Source organism: Cervus elaphus, chromosome 5 (genome assembly GCF_910594005.1).
Source record: "Cervus elaphus chromosome 5, mCerEla1.1, whole genome shotgun sequence".
NCBI classification, from domain to species: Eukaryota; Metazoa; Chordata; class Mammalia; order Artiodactyla; family Cervidae; genus Cervus; species Cervus elaphus.
This window is the reverse complement of record NC_057819.1, coordinates 66,946,552-66,967,784: the sequence shown is the minus strand read 5'-3', so window position 1 is coordinate 66,967,784 and position 21,233 is coordinate 66,946,552. Positions and strand designations below refer to the sequence as shown.

The following is a 21,233-nucleotide window of genomic DNA, read 5'->3' as shown; positions in this document are numbered from 1 at the left end:
CAAATTTTCCAGTTATAAAATAATGTAATGCACAGCATGGTGACTATAGTCAATAATATATTTCTAATGTTCAAAATTTACCAAGAGAATAAGTCTTAAAAGCTCTCTTTATTACATCATTCTGGACAGGAATTTGCTCTGCCAAGAGCTGGAATCCCAGCATGCTGATCATAAAATTGTTCTGTGATAAGAAAACCTCAAATTTTGAAAAAACTTTCCTTGCCACAAGTTCTTATGGTCTTGCCTGTTATTTTTCATCCAACAAATATTCACTTCCACTTTTTTCTACTATTTGTTGGGCTTCCCTGGTGGTTCAGCAGGTAGAGTCCTAGTGCAATCCAGGTGATGTGAGTTTGACCCTTGGGCTGGGAGGATCACCTGGAGAAGGAAACGGCAAACCAATCCAGAATTCCTGCCTGGGAAATCCTATGGACAGAGGAACCTGGCAGGCCACAGTTCATGAGGTCACAAGAGAGTCGGACAAGACTTAGTGACAAAACAGAAAATAACAATTTGCCAGGCACTGTTCAGGGCACTGAGCATATCAGAAAGTTCACAGATAAGTAAGACAGACAGAAACATAAATGTAACATAATGAAAAGTAAGGCATGAATTATTTTTTCTCTATCCTCTAAATAATCTATAAAATTGTATTCAGTTAACTGCTGGTTAATTATAATCTAATGTTCATAAACAGATGTTACTTATGATCTAGCAGCTAATGATTAATCCACAGTTGTCTAATATGAAATTCATAGTGAAAACCTATGCCTTGAGCATTCCTGCCTTCACAATATGTTGGTTAATTTGAATAAAGTGCTACAAGTTGCCTCTAGTCATTTGTTTTCAAAATAAAAGAGAATTGCACACACCATTATGCTGCCAATCTGAAGCTTGAGAAGCAAAAATGAGACTTGGCGTTGGAAGTGCATCTGTGAAATGAAAGTACAGAATTCATTTCCAGAAGTTAACAGTCCTCATCAAAGCAGAGAAAAATAAATGTAAAGCCAAATTTCAATGAGCTTAGAAATTTCCTGCATCAAAAACATGACATTATTGAAAAGAAAAAGAAAACACTATAAATAAATAAAATTAGAGACAGAAAGAGAAAAAAGGACAAATTTCATGCATTTATACTAAGAAATTTTAATGCTACCTTAGACTTCTCGGGTGGTGTAGTGGTAAAGAATCTGCCTGCCAATATAGGAGATGTGGGAGACATCAGTTCAATCCCTGGGTTGGGAAGACCCCCTGGAGAAGAAAATGGCAACCCATTCCAGTATCCTTGTCTGGGAAATTCCATGGTCAGAGGAGCCTTGTGAGCTCAAATCCATGCAGTCCTACAGAGTCAGACAGGATTGAGCACACATAGAAAATGCTACCTTTAGTTTTTGCAGAATGATATATAATCTTTGATATTACAAAATAAACACATTCATTATAAGTAATTGAAGTATTAAGGAAAACAGACAGATGTCTATTGGAATCTAGCTTACCCGATTCCACAGGGGTAGAAAGAAATGCCTGGGGATGCTTTCACTTCTCAGCTTATCAAGCATACTCTCTCCCTTATAACTTAAAAAACTTTGAGAGTTTAAGATCTACATAAAGACAACAAGTCCATGTGAATCAATAATCTAAAAGTAGGCAAAAACATGGTAGTAGGAAATCAAATGCTAGAACATAATGTCTGATCATAGAAATTGGACAGAAAAATGGACAGAGAGACACACTGCAGTGGTGGCAAAACACAATGGAAAGGCAGATAAAGTACAGTACGGTGGGCAAGCAAACCAAGGGGTCTGCTTAAGAGAAGAAAAAAAAAAAAACTTGCTTTTGAATCTAAGAAGACTTCCAGTTAAAAATTAAGAAACACTTGCCAGCTTCTTAAATAGAAGCTGGATTTGCCTTTAGAGCATACTCTCCCTTAGTTTGGGGAAGAATGACAGTAATAGGCTATTTCAGTTATGCAAATAAAAACTAAGTATCCACCCAATGTTCTGAGGGACGATTGATCTGAAAGTACTTCTAGGTTGTACATTGTTGGGTAAATGCAGAAAGTGAAATATCCAGGTATTTATTTTCATGTGCAAATTGACAGAGTCTGAGAAACAGAAGCATATAGGAAAGAGAAGACTCCAAGAGGACAGAGAAGGAATTTTCAAACTCCGATTGGTTGTATTTGTGAAAGATATTTTTTTCTGGGTATAGAATTCTAGGTTGACAGCTGTTTTCTTTCAGTATTATTAAGATGTTGCTGCACTGCTTCTTTGATTTCATTATTTTCTGATGGGAAATCTGTTTTTCTTTTCTCTTCTATACACTATGTGTCTTTTTTTCTGGCTCCTCACAAGATTTTCTCTTAATCACTGTTTTTGGGCAATTTAACAAGGACATGTGTTAGTACAGTGTTTTCTTTCTTTCTTTCTTTTTTACTTTTTTCACTTTATATTTTATTTTATTGATATACATCTTAAGTTATTTTTCAAGACTTCATTTTTAGAGTAGTTTTAGGTTGACTGCAAAATTAGAAAAAAGGTAAAGAAATTTCCCACATACCCCCAACTCATACACAGGGACAGCCTCTCCCATTATCTCTGCCACCTACCAGAGCTGTACAATTGATGTCACCTGACAATTGATAAATCTACACTGATGCATCATAATCACCCAAAGTCTATAGTTTTATTAGGTTTCACTCTTGGTGTTGAACATTCTTTGGGTTTAGATGAATGCAAATAAAGAGTATTTTCACAGCCCTAAAAATTTTCTGTGCCCCACTTGCTCATCATACTACCAAACTCTGCAACTACTGAGATTGTTTTTGTCTCCACAGCTCTATCTTTCCCAGAATGTCATATAGTTGGAATTATATAGCATATGGCCTTTTCAGATTGGTTTTGTTCACTTAGTAATATGCATTTAAGGTTCTTCTATGTCTTTCCATGGTTTGATACTTCATTTTAGTGTTGAATAATATTCCATTGTCTAATGTTCCAGAGTTTATTCATTTTTCCATTCATCTATTGAAGGGTATCTTGGTTACTTCGAAGTTTTGACAATTATGAATAACATTGCTATAAAATCCATGTATAGGTTCTTGTGTAGACATAAGTTTTCAAATCTTTTGGATAAATTTTAAGGAGCATGGTTCCTGAATCTCATAGTAAGAGTATGTTTTGTATGTTTTTTTTTTTTTTTAATGTTTTGTGAGAAATTACCAGATTGTCTTCCAAAGTGGCTGTACCATTTTGCATTCCCACCAGGAATGAGTGAGAGTTCCTCTTGCTTCACATTCTTGCCAACATTTGGTGTTATCAGTATTCCAGATTTTGGCCTTTCTAATAGGTGTGTAGTAGTATCTCAATTTACTTTGCATTTCCCTAATGACATATAGCCGGGCCAGCCGGAAGATTTCAGCGAGCAACACGACGCGTTCCTTTAGGCTAAGAAATAAAGACACAGAACAGATGGGGTCGAGAGGATCGCTGCAGTCAGCGATGATTCTTTATTTCTCAGGGTTACATTTATACTAAACCAAGAAAAGAATCTTAAGAAGAGAAAATATTTTTCCATAAACATCACTTTGAGATAACAATCACCAGAACTCTCTGATAACGTCAAGAGATAAGAAAGGCATCCCGTTTATCTTAAGGGTGGTCGTGAAAGTCTTATCCATCTGCGTCATGTGTGCATTCAAGGCTTGCTAATGTTCTGTTAAGATTTAACTTGGATAATAAATTCCAGAGAGGGGTGGCGGGACAGAGAGCTATGTCTGCGAACAGACCCTTGAGGATCAAGGCAGCTCCCAGAGCCAGCCTTTTGGTTCAGGCCACTCCCTGCAACATATGATGTTTAGCATCTTTTCACATGCTCATTGTCCATCCATATATCTTCAGTTGAGGTTTCAGTTAAGATCTTTGACCCATTTTTTTTGAGGTTTTTTTTCTTATTGTTGAATCTATAATGTTCTTTGTATATTTTGGCTGTCACGCCTTTATCAGATGTGTCTTTTGAAAATGTTTTCTCCCAGTATATGTCTTGTTTCTCATTCTCTTGACATTGCCTTTAGCAGAGCAGAAATTTTTAATTTTAATAAAATTCAGTTTATCAGTTCTTTCTTTCATGGATTGTACCTTTGATGTTATATTTGAAAAGTCATCACCATGTCCAAGTCAACCTAGGTTTTCTCCTATGTTATCTTGTGTAGTTTTGTGTTTGTCATATAGGTCTGTAATTCATTTTGAGTTAATTTTTATGAAGTATGTAAGTTCTGTATCTAGATTGACTTTTTTATATGTGAAAGTCCAGTTTTTTTCAGCACCACTTGTTGCTCTTTTGCATTGTCTTCAGGCTTCCCTGATAGCTCAGTTGTTAAAGAACACTGCACGGCAGGAGATCCCAGTTCAATTCCTGGGTCAGGCAGATCTGTTGGAGAAGGGATAGGCTACCCACTCCATTATTTTTGGGCTCCCCTTTTAGCTCAGCTGGTAAAGAATCTGCCTGCAAGTTGGATATCTGGGTTTAATCCTGGGTTGGGAAGATCCCCTGGGGAAGGGAAAGGCTACCCACTCCAGTATTCTGGCCTAGAGAATTCTACGGACTGTATAGTTCATGGGGTTGCAAAGAGTTGGACAGAACTGAGCAACTTTCACTTGCACCTTCACCAAATATCAGTTGAGCATATTTATGTGAGTTTATTTCTGGTTTCTCTATTCTGTCCCAATATCTATTCTATTCTTTATCAATATCACAATGTCTTCATTACTGTAGCTTGATGATAAATCTTGAAGTTGGGTAGCATCAACATTTCAACTTTGTTTTTCTTTAATATTGTGTTAGCTACCCTTGGTATTTTGCCTCTCCATATAAACAAGAATCAGATTGCCAAAACCACAAAATAACTACTTGGATTTTTATTGTACCTGCATTGAATCTCCAGATTAGGTTGGTAAGAACTGACATCCCTAAAGTGCCGGGAGCCGGCACACGAGATCCCACCCATGACAAGGTCATGAGGGAGAAAACCTGATGGGCAAGGTGGATCAGGTTTTCAGGGATTCTGAAAAGCTGCCCCCAGCGCTCACCTTAAAGATGATATCTGTCTTTCTGATGCTTGCTTCAATAGACTACTCCCTAATTTCTGTGACACAGGCAGAAGGCCTTCCCCGATCTCTTTCCAAATAAGAATCAATTAAAAAAAAAAAAAAAAAGAATCAATTTAGAACTTTAACCAATAAGTTTCCTAGGTGGTGGTATTTTATGAGATTATCCAGGGTGAAAGGAGTGTTTTAATTTAAACTTCTTTGCTGGTATTTTAGTTTGTTTGGCAAATGCGTTTATGCCCTTGGTACTAATATGCATGACTGCTCATAATACCCTAATCATAAAACAGCATAAAGAACCTGATCACACAAAGGCCCTAATAGGCACAGAGCCCTTTGGGGGTGAGGAAGCCCTATTAGAGAACATAAAAATATTATTCTAAAAGTGGTTATAGTTAAAGATTTAGAAAAATAAGCGTTTAAAATTGTTAATTTTAACCAGGAATGCTAAACAGGGGCTGCCTCACTGGAGCTGCAGAGTCTTTGTGTGGTAAATCTTTTAGATAAATTTAACTGATAACTTCTGCAAAAGGACTGACCTTTGTGTTCATTAAAGAATAGATTACGGAAACCAGCTTTGCATTCACCTAGGTCATAAAATGTCAATAGGCCCCAAGGCCAGAAGATAATGTACAAGACCCTCATAAACAAAGAAGTATGCAGAAAACCCCCTGGTTTCGTGAAGAACAAGCTGATGTAATGTTAAACTATCTTCCCCTTAGAAATGTACTAATTTAGGGTATAAAAGCCACGGTAAAAAATAAAGCATTGCCAGACTCTGCCAGACCCTGCAAACACCCCCGTCTGGTCACTCTTTCTCTCTCTCTCTCTCTCTCTCTCTGTCCCTCACAGACTTGGCCCTATCAAGGCTGGTCTCACTTGTCTTCTCTCTCTCCTTTTCTCACCGACGCCGTTCATCCTGAGGGTACCCCTGGATCCTGCTGAGGCTGGACCCCGGCACTAATTTAGCCTTTTTATCTATGAATAGCTCTGTTTATTTAGTTCTTAGCTTCTGGTCATCAGAGTTTGATAGTTCTTATGTAAATTTTATACATAGCTTGTTAGATTTTTATTTAAGTGGTTTTTTTTTTTTTTTTTTTTTTTTTTTTTTTTTTTTTTGTGGAGGCTAATCTAAATGTCATTATATATTTTTTTTAAACTTCCACTTGTTCATTGCTGGTATATAGGAAAGCAAGTGAATTTCATGTGTTAATCTTGTGTCCTCAATATTTAAATATTTCACTTAATTCTTATTTTTGTTACTCTATAGGTAAAGTGGGTTCACTGCCCGCCCCCCCCCCCCCCCCCCGACCCCATACACATAGCTCTGGCTTCTTTTTGAATTTTCTCTTTATGTTTGAGTACCTGTAGTTTGAAAATGATTAGCCTAGCTGTGGTTTTTTGTTGTTGTTTTTTTGTTTGTTTGTTTGCTTTCTGGTATCTATCCTGCTTGGTGTACTCTAAGCTTTCTAGATTTGTGGTTTTGTGTCTGATGCTATAGTCAGTTAATATTGCTTCAATTATTTCTTTTATTCCTTTATTTTTCCTCTTTCTTGTTTTCCCATTATGCAAATATTACACCTTTTGTAGTTGTCCCACAATTTTTTGGTATTTCATTGTGTTTCAGTCTTTGCTCTCTTTGCTTTTCAGTTTTTGCAGTTTATGTTAGTATATCCCCAAGGTTGGAGATCCCTTCCTCAGTCATGTCAAACTCTACCAGTGAGTCCATAAAACATTATTCAATTCGATTACAGTGTTTTTTTTTTTTTGGGGGGGGGGGGGGTGCTTCCCAGGTGGCGTTAGTGGTAAAGAACCCACTTGACAATGCAGGAGACAGGAGAAGATGCATGTTTGATCTCTGGGTTGCGAAGATCCCTTGGAGAAGGGCATGGCAACCCACTCCAGTATTCTTGCCTAGAGAATCCCATGGACCGAGGAGCCTGGTGGTCTATCATACATGGGGTCGCAAAGAGTCAGACACGACTGGAGCAACTGAGCATGCACCACACATGCACAGTGTTTTTGTCTCTAGCAGTTATTTGTTCTTTCTTAGGATTTCCATCTTCCTGCTTACAGCACCCATCTATTTTTGTCTGCTGTCTGCTCTATACACTACAGCCCTTTGCATATCAATTATACCTATGTTAAAATCCCAGCCTGATAATTCCAACATGCCTTCTATATCTGGCCCTGATGCTTGCTCTGTCTCTTCAAATTGTTTTTGTCTTTTTATATGCCGTGTAACTTTTTCTTGATAACTGAACATGATGTTCTGGATAAAAAGAACTGCAGTAATTAAGGCTTAGTAATGTGGAGGTGCAAAATCACTGCAGATGGTGACTGCAGCCATGAAATTAAAAGATGCTTACTCCTTGGAAGGAAAGTTATGACCAACCTAGATAGCATATTAAAAAGCAGAGACATTACTTTGCCAACAAAGGTCCGTCTGGTCAAGGCTATGGTTTTTCCAGTGGTCATGTATGGATGTGAGAGTTGGACTGTGAAGAAAGCTGAGCACCGAAAAACGGATGCTTTTGAACTATGGTGTTGGAGAAGACTCTTGAGAGTCCCTTGGACTGCAAGGAGATCCAACCAGTCCATCCTAAAGGAGATCAGTCCTGGGTGTTCATTGGAAGGACTGATGTTGAAGCTGAAACTCCAATACTTTGGCCACCTCATGCAAAGAGTTGACTCATTGGAAAAGACCCTGATGCTGGGAGGGATTGGGGGCAGGAGGAGAAGGGGACCACAGAGGATGAGATGGCTGGACGGCATCACCGACTAGATGGACATGAGTTTGAGTAAACTCTGGGAGTTGGTGATGGACAGGGAGGCCTGACGTGCTGTGATTCATGGGGTTGCAAAGAGTCAGACACAAGTGAGTGACTGAACTGAACTGAACTGAACTGAATGTGGAGGTGAGTTGAGGGGGAAGGGAAATATTTTCTGGTCATATGACTAAATCTTAGGTTTTTAGCAGTCTATGTCTTTGAACTGTGAATCTCACATGTGTTTCTCAGTTGTTTTCTTCCCTATTAGGTGGCACAGGATGACTAGAGAGGGTTAGAGTTAGGTATTTCCTTTTTCCCACATGGAAGACTAGACCTAACTAGAGTTGGGTTATTTCCTTTGTCCCAGGTCACTTAGTCTCTAATAAAACCCACCGAATTTGATTCTGATTAATTAGCTTCTCCTGAGGCCAGGGCTTATGAAGAGGAGTAGAATATTCTGGGGTATTCTTAAATGGCTCCTTTTCCCCTACTCCTGCCAGAAGCAGAAAGGAATTTTTCTCCATTACATACTGTGGGGAAACTGATCAAGCTGCTGGAGAGAATCTCAAAATATAGTGTCCCCCACTTTCTAAGACTGGATCTCCTTGGAGTTTTCAACTCTCAGAATTGTCCCCACTGATCTCCATCTGTTTATCTATTGTAGTTGACATTTCCTGTCCTGACACTGGTTCTACCAGCATCATCTCTGCCCTGGTAAGTACTGACTCCCTATATTAGCCTGTCTTTCTCTCCAATATCATAGGCACTCATTTGCTTTACCGTGCCTTCTTTATGGATCCAAAATTAGTTGATTTTTTAAGTCTGTTTAGCTTTTACTTGTTGTGAGGATGGAGTGGTGACTTCCAAACTCCTAACATGTGGAATAAAAACCCTCAGTATAGTTTTCTTCATGTGTCTGTAGTCTTTGTTGAGCTTCTTGAGTATGTGGGTTGAGTTTTCACCAAATTTTGAAAAATTTCAGTCCGTTTTTAGAAAGCTTTTTGTTTCGTATTGGTGATAAGTGATTCACAATGCTGTAATAGACTCAGATGGGCAGTGAAGGGCTTCAGGCTTGCATGCACATGTATTCATTCTCCCCAAGCTTCCCTTCCACTCAGCCTGCCATGTAGCACTGAGCAGAGCTCCATGTGCTGCACAGGAAGTGCTTACCTGTTATCCATTTTAAATACCGCAGTGAGTACATGTCCATTCCAAACTTCCTAATTATCCTTTGCCCACAATCTTCCCCTGGCAACATAGGGTCATTCTCTCAGGTTTGTCTCTTTCTGTTTCACAAGTAAGTCATTTGTATGTTTCTTTTTAGATTCCACATATAAGGGATGACATGTTATTTCTTCTTCTCCGTTTAAATTTCTTCATTCAGTATGGCACTCTCTAGGTCCATCCATGTTGCTGCAAATGGCATTATTTCATTCTTCTTAATGGATGGCTGAATACTATTCCATTTCATTTGTGTATCATGTCTTCTTTATCCATGCCTCTGTCAAAGGACATTTAGGCTGTTTCCAAGTCTTGGCTATTGTAAACAGTGCTGCAATGAACACTGGGGTGCATGTATCCTTTTAGACCATGTTTTTCTCTAGGTATATGCCTAGAAGTGGGACTGCAGGCTCATAAAGTTACTGTATTTTTAGATTTTAAGAAACCTCCATACTGATATGCATAATGGCTGTACCAATTTACATTCCCACCAATAGTATTGGAGGGTTCCCGTCTCACCACACCTTCTCCAGCATTTATCATTTGTGGATCTTTTGATGATAACCATCTGGGTGGTGTGAGGTAATACCTTATTGTAGTTTTAATTTGCATTTCTCTAATAATTAGTGATGTTGAATATCTTTTCATGTGCCTATTGGCCATCTGTATGTCTTCTTTGAAGAAATGTTTATTTAACTCTTCTGCTCATTTTTTGATTGGGTTTGATTTTTTCAATGCTATTAAGAGTCACGTGCTGTTAGTAAAGTTTGGAGATTAATCCCTTGTCAGTCACATCATTTGCAAATATCTTCTCCCAATCTGTGGGTTGTCTTTTCATTTTTATTATGTACATTGCTGTACAAAAGCTTTTGAATTTAAGTAGGTCTCATTTGTTTATTTTTTGTTTTATTTCCTTTTTCTGGGAGACAGATCAAAAAAATATCGCAGCAGTTTATATCATAGTGCTCTGTTTACATTTTCCTCTGCAGTTTTAAAGTATCTGCTCTCACGTTTAGGCCTTTAATCCATTTTGAACTTATTTTTGTATATGGTGTTAAAGAATATCTAATTTCATTTTTTACATATATTGAAGAGACTGTCTTCGCAACACTGTGCTGTCATGTCTCCTTTGTTGTAGATTAATTGACCATAGGTGCATGGGTTTATTTCTGGGTTTTCTCTGTTCCACTGATGTATATTTCAATTTTTGTGCCACTATCATACTGTTTTGATGACTGTAGTTTTATAGTAAGTCAGGCAGCCTGATTTCTCCAACTCTCTTTTTCTTCCTCAAGATTGCTTTGGCTATTTGGGGTCTTTTGTTTCTCCAAACAAATTTTGAAATTTTTTGTTCTAGTTCTTTTAAAAAATACCATTGGTAGTTTGATAGATAAATTTGATAACTTGAATGTCATTGTAATTTAAATCTGTAGATTGCCTTAGGTAGAACAGTCATCTTCACATTATTGAGTCTTCCAATCCACTAACATTATATCTTTCCATCTGTTTGTGTCTTTTTCAGTTTCTTTCATCAGCATCTTATGGCTTTTGGAGTGCAGGTTTTTTGTCTACTCAGGGAGGTTTATTCCTAGGTATTTTATTCTTTTTGATGTGATGGTAAATGGAATTATTTCTTGAATATCTCTTTCTGATCTTTCATTGTTAGTGTATAGAAATACAAAAGATTTCTGTACATTAATTTTGTAACCTGCAACTTTACCAGATTCATTGATGAGTCCTAGTGGGTTTTTGTTAGCATATTTATGATCCTCTATGTATATCATGCCATCTGCAAAGAGTGAAAGTTTAACTTCTTGTTTTCCAATTTGGATTCCCTTTACTTCTTTTTTTATCTCTAATTGCTATAGCTAGGACTTCCAAAACTATGTTGAATAAAATTGGCTACAGTTGATACCCTTGTCTTGTTCTTGATCTTGGAGGAAATGATTTCAGATTTTCACAATTGAGTATGATTCTAGCTGTAGATTTGTTGCATATGACCTTTATTATGTTGAAGTATGTTCCTTCTATGCTCACTTTCTGGAGAGTTTTTATCATAAATGGGTGCTGAATTTTGTCAAAAGCTTTTTTCTACATCCATTGAGATGATCATGTGGTTTTTATTCTTCAATTTTGTTGATGTGGTGTATCAGATTGATTGGTTACAGATACTGAAAAATTCCTAGGATGAATCCTACTTGATCATGGTGTATGATGTTTTATTGTTGGATTCAAATTGCTAGTATTTTGTTGAAGATTTTTGCATCTATTTTCATCAGTGATGTGTGACTGATATGCATACTCAGTCCCTTAGTCATGCCCAACTCTTTGCAACCCCATGAACTGTAGCCCCCTATGAACCTCTGTCCATGGGATTTTCCAGGCAAGAATACTGGAGTGAGTTGCCATTTCCTTCCTTCAGGGGATTTTCTTGACCCAGAGATTGAACCTGCATCTCCTGCAATGACAGGCGGATACTTTACCACTGAGCCACCTGATAATACTGGCTTATAATTTTCTTTATTTATGGTATCTCTGGTTTTGGTATCAGGGTGATGGTGGCCTCATAGAGTGTGTTTGGAAGTTTTCCTTCCCCTGCAGTTCTTTGGAACAGTTTCAGGAAGATAGGTGTTAAATCATCTCTAAATATTTGAAAGAATTCGCCTGTGAAGCCATCAGGTCCTGGACTTTTGTTTGTCGGAAAATTTTAAACATAGTTTCAATTTTAGTACTTGTGATTGTTCTGTTCATATTTTCTATTTCTTCCTGGTTCTGCCATAGGATACTGTACTTTTCTAAAAATCTGTTCATTTCTTCCAAGTTGTCCATTTTATTGGCTTATAATTGTTCATGGGCTTCCCAGGTGGTGCTAGTGGTAAAGAACCCACCTGCCAATGCAGGAGATGTAAGAGACATGGGTTCGATTTCTGGGTTAGGACGATCCCCTGGAGAAGGAAATGGCAACCTACTCCAATATTCTTGCCTGGAGAATCCCATGGACAGAGGAACCTGACAGGCTATGGTCCATAGAGTCACACAGAGTCAGATATGACTTACATGACTTGGCACATATAGTTGCCCATAGTAGTCTCTTTTGATCCTTTTTGTTTCTGTGGAGTCAGTTGTAATTTTTCTTCTTCATTTTATCAATTTGAGTGCTCTTCCTTTTTTTCTTGATGAGTCTGGCTAAAAGTTTTTATCTTTTCAGCTTTTAGCTTCACTGATCTTTAGGATTGTTTCTTTTCTTCTTCTCTGCTATTTATTATTTCTTTCCTCTTACTCATTTAAGTTTTGTTGGTTCTTTTTTCTCTAGTTGTTTCAAGTTTAAGTTAGATTGTTTGTTTGAGATTTTTCTTGTTTCTTGAGGTAAGATTGTAGTCCTATAAGCTTCCCTCTTAGAACTGTCTTTGCTGCATCCCATAGATTTTTGACAACTGTGATTTTATTTTCATTTGTATCTAGGTGTTGTTTTTTGTTTTTTTTTTCAGTCTTTGATTTCTTCAGTGATCCACTGGCTGTTAGTAGCATATTGTTAGCCATCATGTGTTTGTTATTTTTTTGGAAGTTATTTTCTTGTAGTTTATTCCTAATCACATAGTGTTGTGATCAGATAAGATGCTTGATATGATTTAAATTTTCTTAAATTAATCACATCTTGCCTTGTGGCCAAGCATGTGGTCAATCCTGGAGAATGTTCTTTGTGCATTTGAGAAATATGCATAGCCTGCTACTTTTGGATGGAATGCTCTCTCTATAAATGTCAATTAAATCCAATTCATCTAAAGTGTCATTTTAGGTCTATGTTTCCTTAATCTTCTATCTGATGATACGATCTGTCATTGATTGCTTAGTCACTCAGTCATATCCAACTAGTTCTCCAGGCTCCTTTGTCCATTGTATTTTCCAGGTGGGGATAATGGAATGTGTAGCCATTCCTTTCTCCAGAGGATCCTCCTGACCCAGGGATTGAACCCAGGTCTCCTGCTTTGCAGGTGGAATCTCTGCCACCTGAGCCACTGGGGAAGCCCCTTCTCCTTCTAAGACCCCTATAATATGAATGTTGGTGTGTTTTATGTAGTCCTAGAGATCTCAGACTGTCTTCATTTCTTTTCATTCTTTTCTCTATAGTCCATTTGGCAGCAGCAATTTCCACCATTCTGCTGCCAGGTCACTTATTCATTCTTCTGCATCAGTTATACTGACATTGATTCCTTTCAGTGTACTGTTCATCTCTGTTCATTTGTTCTTTAGTTCTTCTAAGTCATCTGTAAATTTTTCTTGCAACTTCTCCATTCTGTTTCTGATATCCTGGATCATCTTCACTATCATTTCTTCTGAATTCTTTTTCTGGAAATTTGCCTATCTCCACTTCATTTCATTGTTTTTCTGGGGTTTTACCTTGTTCCTTCATCTAGGACATAATCCTCTGCCTCTTCATTTTGGTTAACTTTCTGATTGTAGTTTTCATTCTAGAGGCTGTGGGATTATAGTGCTTCTTACTTCTTCTGTATGCCCTCCAAAGGATGAGACTAAGAGGAGAGGCTTGTGAAAGCATCCTGAAGGGAGGGACTGGTGGTGGGGAAACCTGGGTTTGCTCTGTTGGGCAGGTATGTGCTCAGTAAAGCTTTAATCTGGTTTTCCGTTGATGGGTGGGCCTGTGCTCCCTCCCTGTTAGTTGTTTAGCCTCAGGTGACAAGCCTTGAAGTCTACAGGCTCTATGATAGAGCTAATGGTGACCTCCAAGAAGGCTCACACCAAGAGGCACCTCCCAGGACTGCTGCTGGCAGTGCCTCTCTCCCTGTGGTGAGCACTGCCAACCCACACCTCCACAGAAGATCCTCCAACACTGGCAAGTGGAATGGGTTCAGTCTCCTGTGGGGTCACTGCTCCTTTCCCCTAGGTCCTACTGCATACAGTGTTTTGTTTGTGCCCTCCAATAGTGGAGTCACTGTGTCCCCTACTCCTGTGGAAGTCTTGCAATCAAATCCAGCTGGTCTTCAAAGTCTGATTCCCTTGGTATTTCTAGCCTCTTTGATAGATCTCCAGGCTGGGAAGCTTGACATGGGGCTCAGAACCTTCACAAGAGTGAGAGAATGCTTGGTATTATTGTTCTCCAGTTTGTGGGTCACTCATCCTTCAGGTATGAGATTTGATTTTATCATGATTGCATCTCCCCTACCTTCTTATTGCAGTTTCTCCTTTGTCTTTGGATATGGGCTATCTTTTTTCATGGGTTCCAGTATCCTCCTGTGAATGGTTGTTCAACAGTTAGTTGTGATTTAGGGCCTCTTGCAGAAGATGATTGCATATCCTTCTACTCTGCAATCTTGAACCAATATGCACTCAGTCACTTTTTTAATATATATTTTTATGCATTCCTCTCCTTTCCTTTTGTGACTTCAGCTACATATATGATAGGCCAATAGAATTTTCTAACATCTCATTTATGCTTTTTTTTTTCAAATTTTTTTTTCCTCTGAGTGTCTTCTTTTGAATAGTTGCGATTGAAGTGTCTTCATATTGGCTAATTCTCCCATGCCCCAAAACACCAGAGCATATTAAAACTGAGGAGCATCTAGAGCGCCAGCTTATGGGCTCTTCAGAGGTCTACTTTAATGACCATGCTTCCAAGAAGCTGGTAAGATGGAATATCTATCAGCAGCATCTAAGAGCAAGCTCATATGATGTATGCTTTGTAACACTAGCAATGTTAGAAAAAATAACCATTTTTGTACATTATAACGAATCCTATATGGAAGAGGATAACCTATTGGACACTTGCTGCAAACTGGAGACTAGCCAATCACAGGACCACACATATGAGTGGGAAAGCCTTCTCACTGCCCTTCCTCATTAAATATGATGAACTTGCCCAGGAGGATAGGATGGACAGGGTACTGTTGGTACTATTGATGACAGAATTATGATGGAAGATAGAGGCTGTGAGATCTCTAACTCCTGGCCAAAGCAGTAACAAAAGGCAGAATGTTGACAAGTTTGTCCAATGATGAATGAGAGGATGGTCTCGTGTGTAACTAGAATACTGGAAGATTTAGCTCACTCAAGAGCTGGGCCCACTGAAATATGATTTGCTCTATAATGGACCCAAAGTCTGAATCTCCAGGGGGAATTCTTAGAGAGCTTTAGAGAATATAATATAAAATTAAAACATGGAGTGATTAAAAAAAAAAAAAACACCATTTTTTCTACTTTTTTAATTGTCCAGAGTTTACAGATAAAGTTATGTAGAAGTCACCTAGCACTCTGCACAACTGATGAGAGTGATTATGGAATTACAGTCCTCAAATTGCAGTGCTCCTGGGATCACCAGTGCCACTATCTATATTTTTTACCATCCAGTGGATGTTGGCAATTTGATCTCTGGTTCCTCTGCCTTTTCTAAAACCAGCTTGAACATCTGGAATTTCACAGTTCCTGTATTGCTGAAGCCTGACTTGGAGAATTTTGAGCAGTGCTTTACTATCGTGTGAGATGAGTTATTGTGTGGTAGTTTGAGCATTCTTTGCAATTATCTTTCTTTGAGATTGGAATGAAAACTGACCTTTTCTAGTCCTGTGGCCACTGCTGAGTTTTCCAAACTTGCTGGCATATTGAGTGCATCACTTTCACAGCATCATCTTTCAGGATTTGAAATAGCTCAACTGGAATTCCATCACCTCCACTAGCTTTGTTCGTAGTGATGCTTTCTAAGGCCCACTTGACTTCACATTCCAGGATGTCTGGCTCTAAGTTAGTGATCACACCATCATGATTATCTGGGTCATGAAGATCTTTTTTGTAGTTCTTCTGTGTATTCTTGCCACCACTTCTTAATCTCTTCTGCTTCTGTTAGGTCCATACCATTTCTGTCCTTTGTTGAGCTGATCTTTGCATGAAATGTTCCCTTGGTATCTCTAATTTTCTTGAAGAGATCTCTAGTCTTTCCCATTCTGTTGTTTTCCTCTATTTCTTTGCATCGATCACTGAGGAAGGTTTCCTTATCTCTCCTTGCTATTCTTTGGAACTCTGCATTCAAGTAGGTATATCTTTCCTTTTCTCCTTTGCTTTTCACTTCTCTTCTTTTCAGAGCTATTTGTAAGGCCTCCTCCGAGAGCCATTTTTCCTCTTTGCATTTCTTTTCCATGGGGATGGTCTTGATCTCTGTCTCCTCTACAATGTCCAACAATCCATAGTTCATCAGGCACTCTATCAGATCTAATCCCTTAAATATATTTCTCACTTCCACTGTATAATCATAAGGGATTTGATTTAGGTCATACATGAATGGTCCAGTGGTTTTCCCTACTTTCTTCAATTTCAGTCTGAATTTGGCAATAAAGAGTTCATGATCTGAGCCACAGTCAGCTCCCAGTCTTGTTTTTGCTGACTGTATAGCTCTTCCATTTTTGGCTGAAAAGAATATAATCAATCTGAATTCAGTGTTGACCATTTGTTGATGTCCATGTATAGAGTCTTCTCTTGTGTTGTTGGAAGAGGTTGTTTGCTATGACCAGTGTGTTTTCTAGGCAAAACTATATTAGCCTTCACCCTGTTTCATTCTGTACTCCAAGGCCAAATTTGCCTGTTACTCCAGGGGTTTCTTGACTTCCTACTTTTGCATTCCAGTCCCCTATAATGAAAAGGACATCATTTTGAGTGTTAGTTCTAAAAACTCTTGTAGCTCTTCATAGAACCTTTCAACTTCAATTTCTTTAGCATTACTGGTTGGGGCATAGGCTTGGATTACTGTGATATTGAATGGTTTGCTTTGGAAATGAACAGAGATCATTCTGTCGTTTTTGAGTGCTGAGAGGAGGTACTCCACATTCAAGGTCAGGAGGGGCAGCCGTGAGGAGATACCCCTCATCCAAGGTAAGGAGCAGGGGCTGTGCTTTGCTGGAGCAGCCGTGAAGAGATACCCCACGTCCAAGGTAAGAGAAACCTAAGTAAGATGGTAGGTGTTGAGAGAGGTCATCAGAGGGCAGACAGACTGAAACCACAATCACAGAAAACTAGAGAATCTGATCACAGGACCACAGCTTGTCTAACTCAATGAAACTGAGCCATGCCATGTGGGGCCACCCAAGACGGTTGGGTCTTGGTGGAGAGGTCTGACAGAATATGGTCCACTGGAGAAGAGAATGGCAAACCACTTCAGTATTCTTGCCTTGAGAACCCCATGAACAGTATGAAAAGGCAAAATGATAGGATACTGAAAGAGGAACTCCCCAAGTCACTAGGTGCCCAATATGCTACTGAAGATTGGTGGAGAAATAACTCCAGAAAGAATGAAGGGATGGAGCCAAAGCAAAAACAATAGCCAGTTGTGGATATGACTGGGGATAGAAGCAAGGTCCAATGCTGTAAAGAGCAATATTGCATAGGAACCTGGGATGTTAGGTCCCTGAATCAAAGCAAATTCAGTTCAGTTCAGTTCAGTCACTCAGTCATGTCCAACTCTTTGTGACCCCATGAATCGCAGCATGCCAGGCTTCCCTGTCCATCACCAACTCCTGGAGTTTACTCACACTCATGTACATTGAGTTGGTGATGCCATGCAGCCATCTCATCCTTTGTCATCTCCTCCTCCTGCCCCCAATCCCTCCCAGCATCAGGGTCTTTTCCAATGAGTCAACTCTTCGCATGAGGTGGCCAAAGTATTGGAGTTTCAGCTTCAGCATCAGTCCTTCCAATGAGCACCCAGGACTGATCTGCCTTAGGATGGACTGGTTGGATCTCCTTGCAGTCCAAGGGACTCTCAAGAGTCTTCTCCAACACCACAGTTCAAAAGCATCAACCCTTTGGCGCTCAGCTTTCCTCACAGTCCAACTCTCACACCCATACATGACCGCTGGAAAAACCGTAGCCTTGACTAGACGGACTTTTGTTGGCAACATAATGTCTGCTTTTTAATATGCCATCTAGTTTGGTCATAACTTTCCTTCCAAGAAGTAAGTGTCTTTTAATTTCGTGGCTGCAATCACCATCTGCAGTGATTTTGGAGCCCAAAAAAAAAAAAAAAAAAAAAAGTCTGACACTGCTTCCACTGTTTTCCATCTATTTCCCATGAAGTGATGGGACCAGATGCCATGATCTTAATTTCCAAGGCCAATTGGAAGTGGTCAAACAGGAGATGACAAGACTGAACGTCAACATTCTAGGAATCAGAGAGCTAAAATGTACTGGAATGGGTGAATTTAATTCAGATGACCATTATATCTACTACTGTGGGCAGGAATCCTTTAGAAGAAATGGAGTAGCCATCATGGTCAACAAAAGAGTCTGAAATGTAGTACTTGGATGCAGTCTCAAAAATGAGAGAATGATCTCTGTTCGTTTCCAAGGCAAACCATTCAATATCATGGTAATCCAAGCCTATGCCCCAACCAGTAACACTGAAGAAATTGAAGTTGAATGGTGATACCGTCCATGGGGTTGCAAAGATTAGGGCATGGGTGAGCAACTGAACTGAACAATTATTTTATTTTCTAGTTTAGCTGGTAAGCAAATTGTGTTCCCATTGCCCCAAATTCTACTTGTCCATCCAGAAGAGGAATAGAATGAGTTCACCATTTTGTACCTTGTTTTATTAAGGCTTCAGGGTTACTCTATTTGATTAGGCTACCATTTCCCTTCCTGTCCCACTTCTTGCAAAATATGTTTTCTTGTTATCTGAGGACTTGTTTTTAAGTTTTCATAAATGAGGTGAAATACACTTTACATAGTGATTCTTGCATAATTTTTTATAATTCATATTCCTTATAGTATCTAGTTTTGAACTGCTATATAGTAGTCTTGAAAAGGTACCCCCACTGTTTTAATTACCCATCTACTTTTTCTCCCAGTAGATACTGGATTGCCTCAAGCTCCCTTCCTTCATAAATGCTGCTATGTTTAAATGTTCTTTTATGGACTTTTTGTGAGAATCTCTCTTTTGAGGTTCACCTTCTGTTAATTTCCTATTAAAAGTCTTCTGTTCTCTTGTTCTCAGTGATTTGAAGAAGTTTCTTATTTATTCTAAATATTATTTCATCATTGGTTTTAGATTTTGCAAATAACTTCACCCGATTTGTCCTTTCTCTGTTTCTCTGTCTGCAGTGTCAGGATTCAGAACCAAATGCAGAGGAACATTAAATAGCCACTACAGGACTCAAAAGGATTGGTTAGCATCTGTCTTAAATTGCTCTCCAGGAAGGCTAGTTCCATTAAGACAGTGGGTTGACTGATTTTCCCTAAACCTACAACTACAACCTGAAATGGAAAAGGGGGCCTTAAAATGTTCACATAGACAAAAACATGCAGTGTTTCCAGAGGTGCCTTTACTGTAAATGCTTGATTTCATGGGCCTTTAAAAGCCAGTCAATTATCACCCCTTGATACTAACTGTTTAGGCCTATAATCAAACCATGTGTTATATCATTAACCATCAGAATGAAATCAAAATAAAGAAACAAGAATGCTAGAGAGACTGTACATTCAAGGGTGGGTGTCTAGAGAGTCATTAAGGTAAGTATTCAGAGAAAAAGCACATAGCTATTGCTTTCAAGACTGAAGTAGAAATGTTGAAAGATATTAAGAAAATATTTTCAGTGAATTTCCGAATGCTAAACAAATCCTAATTCTTTCGAATACCCATCAGAGTACAACTTAATAGAATAATTTTACATGAAAATGTCAAAACATAGATTTGGTCCCATGTATTTCTTTCAGATTAAACTAAAGCAGTCCATTTAAACTTTTTTCAAGTGAACATATTCTAATGGAAAAGAACCATTAAGTTGACTATGACCTTAGTTTTTTCCTATGTGTTTTTTTTTTTATTAAATTAAATTTTAGTAATGTGGTCATTTTTCTTGTTTTATTTTTCACCAAAAAAGTACATATCATTCTGAAAAGGTTAATGTTAGCTCAGACTGGTTCTTAATATAATTATCTGCTAACATTTCCATTTATTGAAATGTACTGTGTCATATTTTTTGTATTACATAGCAGTATACTGTTAATGACACATATATATGAGAGAGGGCTTCCCATATGGTGCTAGTGGTCAAGAACCCACTTGCCAATGCAGGAGACATAAGAGACATAAATTCCACTTCTGGGTCAGGAAGAGTCCCTGGAGGAGGGCATGGAAACCCACTCCAGTATCCTTGCTTAGAGAATCCCCAAGGACAGAGGAGCCTGGTGAGCTACAGTCTGTGGGATAACAAGGAGTTGGACATGATTGAAGCAACTTAGCAGGCATGCACACATATATGAGAGATGTACATAATAGGAAGATCTAGACATAGAGATGGTCAAGGAGGTAAAGTGGAGCTAGAGAAAAAGATATACATGAAGATGGAGTTAGATATATTTTTAACTGCAAAGATCTAAAAGCATTTTGAATGTCTGTATCTAATCCCTACATGAAGAATCAAACCATCAAGAAGAAGCCTTTTGTTCCTAAACAGTAGATATTCTATGACCTGTGGGACTTAATTTTATCACTCTGAGACTGAATCTGTTGAGTCTGTTTACCATAATATATTATTATCAGAGTTAAGCTACTTCAGTTAAAAAAAAATTGTTCTTTTCCCCCACCATAATCCCTAAAGTTGCTGATTCAGTGATTTATTAAGACTCTTCTTACAATGAAATTAATTTTAAGTGTATCTTTAGAAGTCAGAGCAATTAGCATATATATTTAAATAAATAATAATTATTCATTTGATATTATTAGTTAAGAGCAATAGTTAACTTGGGTCTCTGTATTGCAGGAAAGTTCTTTACCATCTGAACTATCAGAGAAACACAGTTAACCTGCAGAACACTGGAACATATTTTTTTTAAGTAATGGCCTGTGGAAAAAAAACAATGATTACAAAATAAGTGGAAGAGAAATTACTGTCTACTGCTCCCCTTCATCTTTCACTCTCTGTATTAAGAGGTTTCATGTATATTATTTTTTTTTACATAATCTTCATACTGAATCCCCACTAAGACCATCTCATTTTCACACCTTTTTTCAGAGACAAAAAAATTATTGTAGGTATGCAAAGCCACCTAAAAAAAGTGAACACCGACATTCTAGGAATCAGAAAACTAAAATGGACTGGAATGGGTGAGTTTAACTCAGATGACCATTATATATACT

The 21,233-nt window shown here is 38.3% G+C and overlaps 1 long non-coding RNA gene across 1 annotated transcript; it reads left to right on the top strand.

Moving 5' to 3' along the window:
• The first annotated feature begins 9,680 nt into the window (after nucleotides 1–9,680).
• On the top strand, nucleotides 9,681–16,742 carry LOC122693342. Its single transcript, XR_006340883.1, has 3 exons — nucleotides 9,681–9,692; nucleotides 10,840–10,842; nucleotides 16,538–16,742. It is a non-coding gene; the product is annotated as an uncharacterized LOC122693342 (long non-coding RNA).
• The last annotated feature ends 4,491 nt before the right edge of the window (nucleotides 16,743–21,233 follow it).